This window comes from Ahaetulla prasina, chromosome 3 (assembly GCF_028640845.1).
Source record: "Ahaetulla prasina isolate Xishuangbanna chromosome 3, ASM2864084v1, whole genome shotgun sequence".
Classification (NCBI taxonomy): Eukaryota; Metazoa; Chordata; class Lepidosauria; order Squamata; family Colubridae; genus Ahaetulla; species Ahaetulla prasina.
Window position 1 is genome coordinate 165175947 of NC_080541.1, and position 12545 is coordinate 165188491.

The window sequence follows — 12545 nt, forward strand, 5'->3', positions numbered from 1 at the left end:
ATGTACTATACCTTGTCAGTCACCCCCTTCCCTCATTTGCACCCTTAGAAAAAAGATACTCATATTTTAAATGTTATTATTTAGCTGTTTCCTGCAGCACTGATTGAAATCTCATACAAATATCTATGCCCTTACTTACACATATATCTATCATCTATTGCTGTATTTGTAATTTACCCCATACAAAATGTTTGAAAAATATTGAAAACCATGCATACTAGATAAATAAGAAATTAACCCAACCTTTATTCACTTGAACTGCAATCTTGGCAGATTGCTTAATCTTACTGACCCAAGCCAGACTTCAGCACATTTCAGATAAGTATGTGAAAATATTCTTTTTTTTTCCTTTCTGACTTTTAATAGTCTTGATAATGCTGGGGAAAAAAACCTGATGTTCATTTTTTAATTTTTTTTGTAGTTGTATTTATGTATAATATGTTGTGAGTACCACTTCCAGTATCTGTTAGGCAGAAGGTGAATCCATAACATACATACATACATACATACATACATACATACATACATGTATAGAGGACTCAGGAGTCCTAATCGAATCATCTATCTCTTTGGCTCAGTCAGTGGAAGAGCAGGCTGCTTAAAAAAAATACTGGCAAGACACGCATTTTCCCACCCCTGTTTCAAGGTTGTGGTTTTATTGGCAACTCTGCCATGCTGACACAGGGAAAGAAAGCAACACAGGTGTCTGCAGGTCTTCTTTGTTCTATCACATTCTCTCCCCCCATCCCCCCCGTTCTTTCCTTTAACCCTTCAAAAGAATAAGGAAGATGAAGCATTTTATAATATTAAAAAGGATCTCAATGTATTAAGAATGAAGTGTACTTTCACAGTCAAACAAGAGAAGCTTGTTTCCTGGAACACTCAGTACAGGGCTTCTCCAATACTGGTAGTCCTCAACTTGAACCCAAAAGTTTTGTTGCTAAGCAAAGCAGTTGTTTAGAGAGTTTCGCCCCCTTGTATGACTTTTCTTGTTGTTAAGTGAATGCAGTTGTTAAATTAGAAACATGGTTGTTAAGTGAATCTGGTTTTCCCAGTGAATTTGCTTGTCAGAAGGTCGCAAAAGGTGATCACATGACCCCGCAACATATCATAAATATATGCCAGGTACCAAGCATCTGAATTTTGATCAGGGGACCATGGGGATGCTGCAATGGTTGTAAGTCAGAGGTGGGATTCAGCCGGTTCTGTCCGGTTTGGGCGAAGTAATGGTGAGTGCGGGAGGCTCCACCCACCTGCTCGGATGTAATGCGCGAGCACTGCGCCTGCATAGATGGCTGTGCAAATGCACAGAGGAGCGCTCACATTTGCGAACCGGTAGGGAAGGTAAATGAATCCCACTTCTGTCGTAAGTGTAAAAAAACAAAAACAATCATAAGTCACTTTTTCCAGTGCTATTGTAACTTTGAACAGTCACTAAACAAATGGTTGTAAGTCAAGGACTACCTATCCTTGACTTACCACTATCCATTTGGGTAAGTTCCATATCAAATGAAAAAAAAAATACAAATTTTTAATGCTCCAAAGATACTTAGATGGCCATCTCAGGCAAGAGACTGAGATACTACACCTGAGCCTTTGGCCCAATTCAGGATGGTAGACATTACCTTCAGTACTTTAAGGTAACTTCTCAGTCAGACACCTACTATATTGCATTTGTTTATTTTTTTAATGTCTGGTGTCATCAATGATCTGTAAGACACCACAGAAAAACCTGTTGCTGGATCCTGATGCTTCTCACTTTCTACCAAACAACACATGAGATTAGGTGAGAATCAGTCAATGCCTATTTCCCTTCCCATCTGTACCTAGTTGCTTCCTAATAATGAATTTTGAAGGTCAAGAGATATGGGAGTTAGCAAACTGGAAGAGAAGAGAGGAAAGGAATGAAAGCAGGAAAAAAGACATGGGTTATACAGTACGTTGGGAAGCTTTACTCAAGGATAGAAATTGATGTTGCCCATAGACTAATTTCAAATCTTACTTAAGACCCTTGATAAAGACTACCTATCACCGCCTGTAGTCCAGAGGTGGGTAACTATGGCAACTTTATGACCTGTGGACATCAACTCCCAGAATTTCTGAGCCATAATGGCTGGCTGAGGAATTCTGGGAGTTGAAGTTCATAGGTCATATAGTTGATATAGTTGCCCATGCATGCTGTTGACTATTGCTTGGAGAAAGGAAGGGGGAAAAAGGCAGGAGGAAAAAAAAATAAAGAATGGATGGCCCCACCCACTTTTCCCGAGGTCCCACCCAGGACTTCTTTCAGTTCTCCCTTGCAGCTCTCAACAGATTCCCCCTGAGGGAACGTAGTCCTCAACAGAGTGTGGAAGTTGAACTTGGTACAAGCAAGTTTTTCCATTCCATTCATATTCTGAGATGCCTGTTTTGACCGTCTGCTGTTACAAATGAAAGGGGTAGCTTGTTCCTGAAAAGAAAAAAAAATCAAATGAGCGGACTTGAAAATGCTGTTCAAACAAGTTTTTAGTTTCCAGCCAAACCCATTGTCCGTACATAGTTTGGGGCATTCCCCCATTCCTGCCCCCCCCCAGTATCCACCCATGTCTGTCTGGAACTTGAGAGGTACGTGGCTGGCACAATGTAAAAATGTTTGCAACAGGGCTAGGTTACTAATTGTTAGGTCTGGAAAGGCAAAGCTAGGGCTGTCCAACACGCATGTTCTCTCTCTCTCTCTCTCTCTCTCTCTCTCTCTCTCTCTCTCTCTCCCTCTCCCTCTCTCCCTCCCTCCCCCTCTCTCTCCCCCTCCGACCCTCTGTCCCTCCCTCCCCCTCTCCCTCCCTCTCCCTTCCTCTCTCTTTCTCTCTTATATACAAATGATTAATCACACAAAAAGATATTTTAAATATGGAGAATCTAGCTAAATTAATATGATTTTGCTTCTTTTCAAAGCAATCAAGAAAATATCCCTTCCTTAATTCCAGAAGGATTGAGGCTGCAAATATTCCAGCATATCCATCTTCCCTTCTGCTATTTTAATAGCATTTGTTCCAGTCCAGGTTCAACAACATTCTAGTCAACAGTGTGGCAAAAGAGAAAATAGGAAAATGAATGATCTTGCTTTGAAATCCATGGCTACTGGATATAATGAGACAGGATTCTGTCTTATTTCCAGTTACATCCACAGCTGAACTGGATTCTGTTCAGTGTCCATTAACAGTGATATGTTTGTTAAAAAAATCATTTCCCCTCTCAAGGAATCATCAAGTTGAAGGGAAGTCCAAACTCATGCTTAGGATCCACCAGAGCAGCTCTGTTCACTGGTGCTAATTTTTGCCACAGGGATGCAAAGAGACAAGCCCAGACAAATATTCAGGATGATAACTGTTAAAGGGATGCAATGGCTCAGTGGCTCAGATGCTGAGCTTGTTGATCAAAAGGTCGGTAGTTCAGAGGTTCAAATCCCTAGTGCTGAATAATGGGGTGAGCTCCCGTTACTTGTCCCAGCTTCTGCCAACCTAGCAGTTCAAAAGCACGTAAAAAATGCAAGTAGAAAAATAGGGGCCACCTTTGGTGGGAAGGTAACAGTGGTCCGTGCGCCTTTGGCATTTAGTCATGCCACCCACATGACCATGGAGATGTCTTCAGACAGCGCTGGCTCTTCGGCTTTGAAACGGAGATAAGCACTGTCCCCTGGCACATACGTGCTAGTCGGGAACGACTAGCCCATATGTTCCAGGGGAACCTTTACATTTACCTTAACTGTTAATGGGTAAGATATTGCCACACCCATTCCACTGTTCCATCCTTCATTTGTTTTTTTGAATATTTGTCCTTCACCTTGTCAATATCTTTTCAATATGGTTCTAAAGAGCAAAAATACACAAAGGAATGTATTCTTTCTATAATACTATAATGTAGCTAGAAGCAGTTGCTCTGATCAGCCATATCGTTTCCCACTGACCATTTTGCAATTAAATTTCATCTCCTTTTAAACAACAACAATGGCTTTTCTCCCAAGCAATGAGTATTATGTTGAAAATGTGTAAAGAATCCTCCATTTAAGAACAGAGAGGTATAACATGATGTAGGAAACAAGCAGGCTGATATGGAAGGAGGAGTTAAATGTGCCAGCAGTTTAGAGTCCTTCAGTTGCCTCAAGAGACTCCCTATGAATTCTGTTGACCCTTATCTATTTTGAGCATTAGTTGACTAGGTTCTTGTGTATAGATAGCTATAATAAATTCTCCTGTACTTTGAACTCCACAAGTGCTCTCAGTGATTTGCGCCTGACACATGACAAACTATTACACTTACCCAAGGTTTCAACTGAGCAGGTGACACAATTCAAATTAATTCTGGAAATAATAAAACTGGTTGCTGTAACATGAGTCAGAGATGAACTCAGACTATTTGCCATATATCCTTGGGGACTCTGCTGTAGCAAGGAATCGGTATCATCTCTGTTGATGCTGAGATCCAGAAAGTTAGTTTTCCATTCCAGTTTGTTGATAAAATAGACTCATAATGAATCCACTTAGTCAGAAATCCATAATGGATTGTGAATACTACAACTCATCCTGAAATGTGGAATATCACCAGCAGATATGGATAATGGCTTCAATTTGATCACAATCCCTGTTACAGTCTAGAGCACAGGAAACAAAACCTCTTGGTTTGTACCAAGTTCTTGTATTATATTCTTGCAGATTAAAAAAAATTATGTCACTCTGCCAGAAGCTCCTGAGGGGAAATAATTTTTGGCTTCACATAATGTTGCTGCAGGCAGGCCACAAATCTCAAAGTGAAGGCATCATGCCTCCTCTTAAACTCAGGCACCTTCACACAGTATTGGTTTTTGTTTTGACTAAATGTAGCCAGGAGTCCATATCTAGATCTCAACTTGTCAAGAATTCACACTCAAGTAACAAAATGGCAGCCAGATTTTTCGTACAGCGTAAATCCAGAAGCCCATCCCTATCTTGTCATATATTTTAAAATGGCTTTAAGGACACTGAGGAAGCAAACTGTTTTAGCATTTTTTCCCCTCACATTAGGGCTTGTAAATAATAAAAGCAGCCCATAATTCAAATACTCTTGTTCTGTGCCTCTCCTCTGCTGTGTTTTTTCTAGAGGTGTGGCCATTCCTTTTTCTTCCCACCCTCTGTCACCAGCAGAGCCTTGGAAGGCTGTCAGTAAATCTTCTTCCACACCCCAGAAAAAAAGCCGCCCAGAATATTATCCCTTCTTGTGAAGTGAGCTCATGGTAAATTTTCCATTCAACCCAACATTTCTGGACTGTTTACCAAGACTCTTCTTTCTAATGGTTATTTTAAGCTCCTCATTCATTTTCTTTCTTTAACTTAGTCTTAGTTTCATTTCCTTTAGAAATCCAGTGTATCTACTTCTTTAAAAGGCAAGTAGTTTGATAGGTTGGTCTGCGAGAACTTAGGTTTCGGAAAGATTGTTTAGTGAGAAACGCTGTTCATGGTTTTCACCTTTTCCCAATAAAGGCAAGTATCAATGGCTGTGAATTGGGGTTTCATAAAGCTTTGAGCCTGGAAAAATATTTGTTTTATAGGTAGGAAACTTCATATGAACCTGACCCACTTGATGTTTTTATTGCCATGCAGCTTCCTCAGGTTTTTGATGGTAATCTCTATCTACTATATTCATTTGTAGAAGCATCAAAATTGCAAGTGGAAGAATCCACTTAATTCATCAATGTAAGGCGAATGATAAAGAACTGTCTATTTAGAAATGAATATGGGATGTAAAAGTGACTGAAGCCTTTTCTTGACATGTCATCGCCTTCAGGAATTATAAAAGTGATGCTTGGGGGGGAAAGATCTCTGTTATGGCTCACTGTAGAATAATTTGCCTGTTTCAACATTTTATGTCCATCCGATGCAGAAAAACACTTTTTATATTCCTTTCAAAAAACATGCATCATGCATCTATTTCAAATAGGTTGACATATTTTATAGCTTTTTTAAATTTAATTTTACCATGTTTGATATTGGTTTAAGTATCAAGGCTATATTATCTTGCAAACTCTGGGGAATAGTATTAAATGTTTTAAAAGTATTTAAAAGAGCCAGTTCTTGCTTCTGAATGAAACTTGGCAGGACATAAGTCTTATCAGGCTTATTTGATGACCTGGGGCAAGGCACAGAGGCAACACAGTCAGCTGATAGTTCAATGCCCCCTTTATTGCTCCAACTTTCCCCCAAACGCTCCCATGTTTATGGCAAGTCCTGGAGCAAAATGCTCTCTCTCACACAAACACATACACATACACCTCCCACAGCCTCTGGCTGCGAGCAGACCAGCAAAACGCTGTTACAGTAGCGCAATGGCTTCAAGGCAAGAATTTCAGCTTCAAGGAATAAGTCAAGGAGTCCAACAAAGCAAAAGAACAAGTCAAGGAATCCCACAAGGCAAAGAAACAAGGCAATAATAAGGCAAGAAGTCTAGCGAACTTCAGATGTCGGAAATGGCACACAAAGCTCCACGAATCCAGCATTAGTTCCCGACAAATGCCCCTCCCCACAGTATCTCCTTAAGTCTCAGTCCTCAGATGTGCTTTGTGAAGATGGGTGGGGCGCTCTCTTCCTGAGTCATTGGGTCAGCCAGCGCTGTTCCCGCTCTTCTCCACTCTCCGTGCTCGGGGATAAGGAGGGAGGCAGTCCTTGCTTGTCACCTGAGCTCCATCGCTCCTCATCTCCACTGCCTGCCCTCTCTTCCCTCCTCCCAGTTGTCCTGTATTTTATTTATTTTTATTTATTTATTTTGTCACACAGAATATATAAGCGTAAGCATGAAATAACTATACAATATATAAGTATATATATATATGAGTATGTAATAACTAAATTAATTAGATATAACGAAAGGAAACAATAGGACAGGAACGGTAGGCACTCTTGTACTCTTACGCATGCCCCTTATAGACCTCTTAGGAATGGGGTGAGGTCAATAGTACCCAGATTGTTGGGGGGGCAATAAGTTGACTTTGTAAAAAATATACAAATAGAATGAGACTATTGCCTTATACACTGTAGGCCGCCCTGAGTCTTCGGAGAAGGGCGGGATATAAATGTAAACAAAAAAAGAAAAGAAAAATAGTAGACAGTTTTTGGTTGAAGATTTTGGGATTTTGGGAAGAGACCACAGAGTCAGGTAGTGTATTTCAGGCATTAACAACTCTGTTATTCATATAAAAAAAGTTTTTATTGGTCAAAAAAGATTTATGCAAATACATATCAGGTATGGTAAATTTTCATTTTCTTATACATGATAAGAATTTTACTCAAAATTTTAAACACATACAACAGCCATATGGCAAGCAGGTGATACGAAGTAGCTAAGTTTCAATCTTACATACACAATAAGGAAGGGTCAAGAATAATCAGAATATCATACGAAAGAGAATAAGGAAAACCAACACAATACCAAATATCTTTGTCACTTCCTAGTTTTGGATCTCAGAACTCTGGGCTCAGCCTGACCCAATTCCAGGGCCGCAACAGCGGCAGCCGCCTCCGCCCCATGGTCTATAACCTCCCCTTCTTCAATTCCTGGGTCATCTAAATCCAGGAGGGCTTTGTGTTCCTCCACGTAGGCCGCAGCCTCCGCAATTGTACTAATTTTTTTCGTAATGCCCTCCCGGAAAATCATCAATCCCTCTGGCATCAGCCATCTGAAGCCCACTCCCTTCTGGTACAATTTGCTTGATAAAAAGTAATATTTCTTTCTCATTTCACGTACCTGTCTGGGAATCTGCCTCAGAATGGCTATCTCCCTGCCCCTATAAGTCAGTGCCCCACTCCTATGTTTTCTAAAATTTCATCTCTCGTCTCTCTTTTCACAAATTTGACATGAACCTCTCTAGGAACTGCATGCGTGCGTGCATATTGTGAATTAACTCTATAAACTCGATCCACATCCCAATTCATAAAATCAACACCTCTCCCAAGAAATTCTCCCAACAGTTTAGTCACAACATCTCTCAAGTCTTCTTGGTCCACTTCTTCCAAATTTTGAAACCTAAGGAAATAAGACATTTTATCCATCTGTAGTCCAAGCACAGCATTGCTTGTCGTCTCCCCTCTTTTCTGCACTGCCCGCATCTCATCCTCAGACCTTCCACTTTCTGCTTATTTTCTGCTGAGACTTGTTGAGTATCCTTTAAATCCTTTTGGATAGTCACAATTTCTGCTCTTATTTCATCAGTTTCTTGTCCATATTAGATAACTTTTCCAGAATTCTCTCCATTTCTCCAGCAGTTGGTCTCTGACCTTTTGCCATTTAAAAAAATTTTCAAAATCCTCAGGCAAGCACAGTATCCTTATAATTTCCTCCGGATCCACCAGGGGGCACTCACAGGAGCAACGAGACCAGAGTACAGTTAATCAACCAGGAAGCCGAAGGGAAGTGATGTCATCAAGATTCTCATAGTGAAGGCGGAAGCTGGGCGCCACCATTGTTCCCCAGAGGAGGGGCCTCAAACCCTCCCTCCTAAATTTCTCCATCACCTCTTCTCTCCAGAGCTCCACAAAACCGGTAATCTTGTTATTTTAAGTTCTCCTCTCTCCAAAGTGATTCGTACTCCTTCCAGTCGCAGGGGAGAAAAAACCCCCCCGCACTCCGGAATACTCCACTCACGTTTGCCGATATTCCCTTCCCTTCTTCATTCCTCAATTCTTCTCCGTTCCCTGTTCACCACCAGGCTGCTGCAATTATAAATCCAAAGCCCCGGTGTCACCGGGCACAGCGGCCCAGGCGACGACCAAAGTAATGGCCGCGGCCTGTAGCCTCCGAACCCCGCCGAGCCTAGGACGCGCCAGCATCGGTCCCCCCAGTCCTGTATATCGGCTGGGAGACCCCTGGCGAGCCGTCCGTGCGGCAGGTGTCCTTTTCGGAACACCTGGCCCCTAAGGGCCTCGGCGGCGGCCGGATTCGGACACTGGAGGCAGGAGAAGCCTTCCAGACGTCCGTTGCCACCGGACACCGGAAGTCGTCTCCTAACAACTCTGTTATTGAAGTCATATTTTCTGCAATCAAGGATGGAGCGGTTAACATTAAGCTTAAATCTATTGTTACAATTGAAGCTGAAGTAGTCTTCGACAGGAAGGACATTGCAATAGATGATTCTGTGAGTTAAACTCAGGTCATGTCGAAGGCGGTGTAGTTCTAAATTTTCTAAACCCAGGATTTCAGGTCTGGTGGCATAAAGTATTTTGTTGTATTCGGAGGAGTGGAGAACTCTTCTTGTAAAATATTTCTGGACATGTTCTTCCCTGCTGGCAAGCCATCCCAAGCCCGAGGGATACAGGGCTGCCTAATCCTGCTCCCCCCTGCGTTTCTCTGAAGCCAATGACCCCCAGCTCCAGCTCACCCTCCTCCATGGACTCAGGCTCCAAAGGGGCCATGACAGACTTATGTGCACATCAGTTATATGGAAACCTTACATTAGAAGCTTCTGTTAAAACTGGCTGCTTTAAAATTTTGGGAAATTGATCAAACCCCAGGACACTAGGTTGGAGAAGGTTGAACTAGTGATACATTTAGAAGGACTATAGATCAGCATCCAATACAATAAACGTAATAAATATAGGACTATAAGGGGCATGCATAAGAGCACAAAAGTGCCTACCGTTCCTGTCCTATTGTTCTCTTCATTATAGTATTATATGCATACTTTTACTTATACTTTTACTTATATATACTTTTTCTCTCATGATGAATTATTGGTTATGTTGATGTTTGTATATACTGTTGTGACAAAATAAAATTTAAAAAAAATGCTAACAATGAAAATTCATGGACTGCAGGCTTTGCTCTGCAAAAAAAAACAAAAAAAATCTCCCATCTGACAGAATGATATCAACTGCCCATTGATATATTAGCCCAGTTGTTACTATTTGGTATCCCATTCTCGTGCCTTGGCACAAGAGCAACCTTTCATATAAAACTCAGAACATGCCTTAAGCCCTAGCCTCAGCAGCAACATCTCCTTTTTCAGAACACACTGTACTCTGCTCTGTGTGACCACAAGGAGGGAACAGAGCCATCACACTGAGCTGTAACTGCAGCGAATTCAAAGCCAAGTTGGACTGCACGTGTCTGGGGAAAAAGACATGTATTCTGGATGAAGAGCCAAGACCATAACATGATCTTGGAGGGTGTTTTAATTCAAACAAGGCAACAGGACAGGTTCTGCAAACTCGCAACATTTGACACGGCCAGGTTCCTACTTGTTTCCCAGATTATTCCCATGCAGAATCCCAGGAAGCTCTTATGTAAATAGGCAATATTTAATGACTTTGCAAAGTCATTAAGAACAGTTTTTTCCCCAAACACCATCACTCTGCTAAACAAATAATCCCCTCAACACTGTCAAACTATTTACTAAGTCTGCACTACTATTAATCTTCTCATCGTTCCCATCACCCATTTCCTTCCACTTATGACTGTATGATTGTAACTTTGTTGCCTTATGATTTATATTGATATTGGTTGTTTCCTGGTTGCTTATTTGTACCCTATGACTATCATCAAGTGTTGTACCTTATGATTTTTGATGAACGTATCTTTTCTTTTTTGTATGCTGAGCACATATGCACCAAGACAAATTCCTTGTGTGTCCAATCACACTTGGCCAATAAAAATTCTATTAAAAGCAAGACAGTTTCAAAAGCTATCTAGCTTCCTCTCCATTGATGCCTGTCAGCCAATTAACCAGAGTGCCATGTGACTATCAGAACATTCAAAGGATAAGAGGTGGTAAAGCAAAGAGCAGCTGACCATAAAGATTGCAACATGGGTATTGCGTGAAACAAAATCTGAATTCGAAACTATTTGCAAAGTCTACTTCAGCTTCAATCGCAACAATACACGAGCACACAATATATTTAAGCTTAATGTTAACCGCTCCAATCTTGATTGCAGAAAATATGACTTCAGTAACAGAGTTGTTAATACTTGGAACACACTACCTGACTCTGTGGTCTCTTCCCAAAATCCCCAAATCTTCAACCAAAAACTGTCTACTATTGACCTCACCCCATTCCTAAGAGGTCTATAAGGGGCGTGCGTAAGAGCACAAGAGTGCCTACCGTTCCTGTCCTATTGTTTCCTTTCTTTATATTCAATTAATTTAGTTATTACATACTCATACTTATATATATACTTATATACTGTATAGTTATTTCATGCTTACGCTTATATATTCTGTGTGACAAAATAAAATAAAATAAATAAATAAATAAATAAATAAATAAATAAATTAATTAATTAATTAATTAATTCCGGGGAAGGGCTTAGTTTTCAAAAGCCTGTCATTCTTAATTTCTCAGATTGCAAAGGAATTATTACCTAAGCAGTTAATAAATTCTAAAATAATAACGAAATAGAAACCATTATGGGGCATTCCAGCAATCTCAAACAACAACGCCTACTCTTTTCTTTATCCCTGGATCAGTGTTCCCCAGAGATCTACAAAATTTGGATATAATTCAAGCTATCTCAGAGGACCTTGTGTATAATGGCTCCAAAGCATAACTAGCCATGATTCCAGAAGTCCTGAATTATCATGGAGTTTCAGACAGCACCAAATTAGCCTAAAGACTAGCCAAGATTTTATAATGGGAAAGAGAGTGTAACTCAGGCCAGTATTGTAATATGTAAAGGTACACAACAAAACTATACATTTCTAATTTAAACCTGTCCTATATTGGTTGTATTTATAGACACAAGGAAATTTTTTAGCTCTAAGTCAAATTAATGAAATGAGAGCTTAACATAGGATGAATTTATCCTCAAATCCAACTAGATTCAAAAGAAACAAAAGTCAAGTACTAAGCTTGGCTGTATAAATAAAAACACATCTTAACCATTGAAATTTATTACATTCACCAAAAAAACATTGTTATACACAGGGGTGGGCTGCTAGGGATTTGTAGGGGTTCGGGAGAACCTCTAGCTAAGATCCTGTGCAGTTCGGAGAACCCCCAAATCCCACTCCTGGCTGGCCCTGCCCACCACATCCTGCCCCTCCCAGGAATCCCCACGTGACCCATTTTGAATGCAGGTTAAGTGCAGGGTACGCATGGAGGCTCAGGGAGAGTGAAAAACAGGCCTACCGGAAGTTCAGGAAGGCCAGAAATGGGTGCGTTTCCGGCCTCCAGAGGGCCTCCAGAGGCTTGTTTTTGCCCTCCCGGAGGAAAACCTCTGGAGCCCAGGGAGGGCAAAAATGCCCCCCCCCAGTTGAGGAGGCCAACTAGGCCACGCCCACCATGGCCACGCCCACCCAGCAACCGGGCAGAGAACCCCTTGCTAAAATGTTTGAAGCCCATCCCTGGTTATACACAACACTCCCCTAGCCTCAGGAGCTTATGCCACAGCATATACTGTACACACTGGTGTGGCACCTGCCTTTTGTCAGAAAGAGAAGGGAGTGACTGAGCTAGTAGGATTATCTATATAAAATTATATGGGTCCAAAGTTCAGGCAAATTAATTTTATGAAAGTGAGGAACACTTTCCAGATATTATCTGTGATGT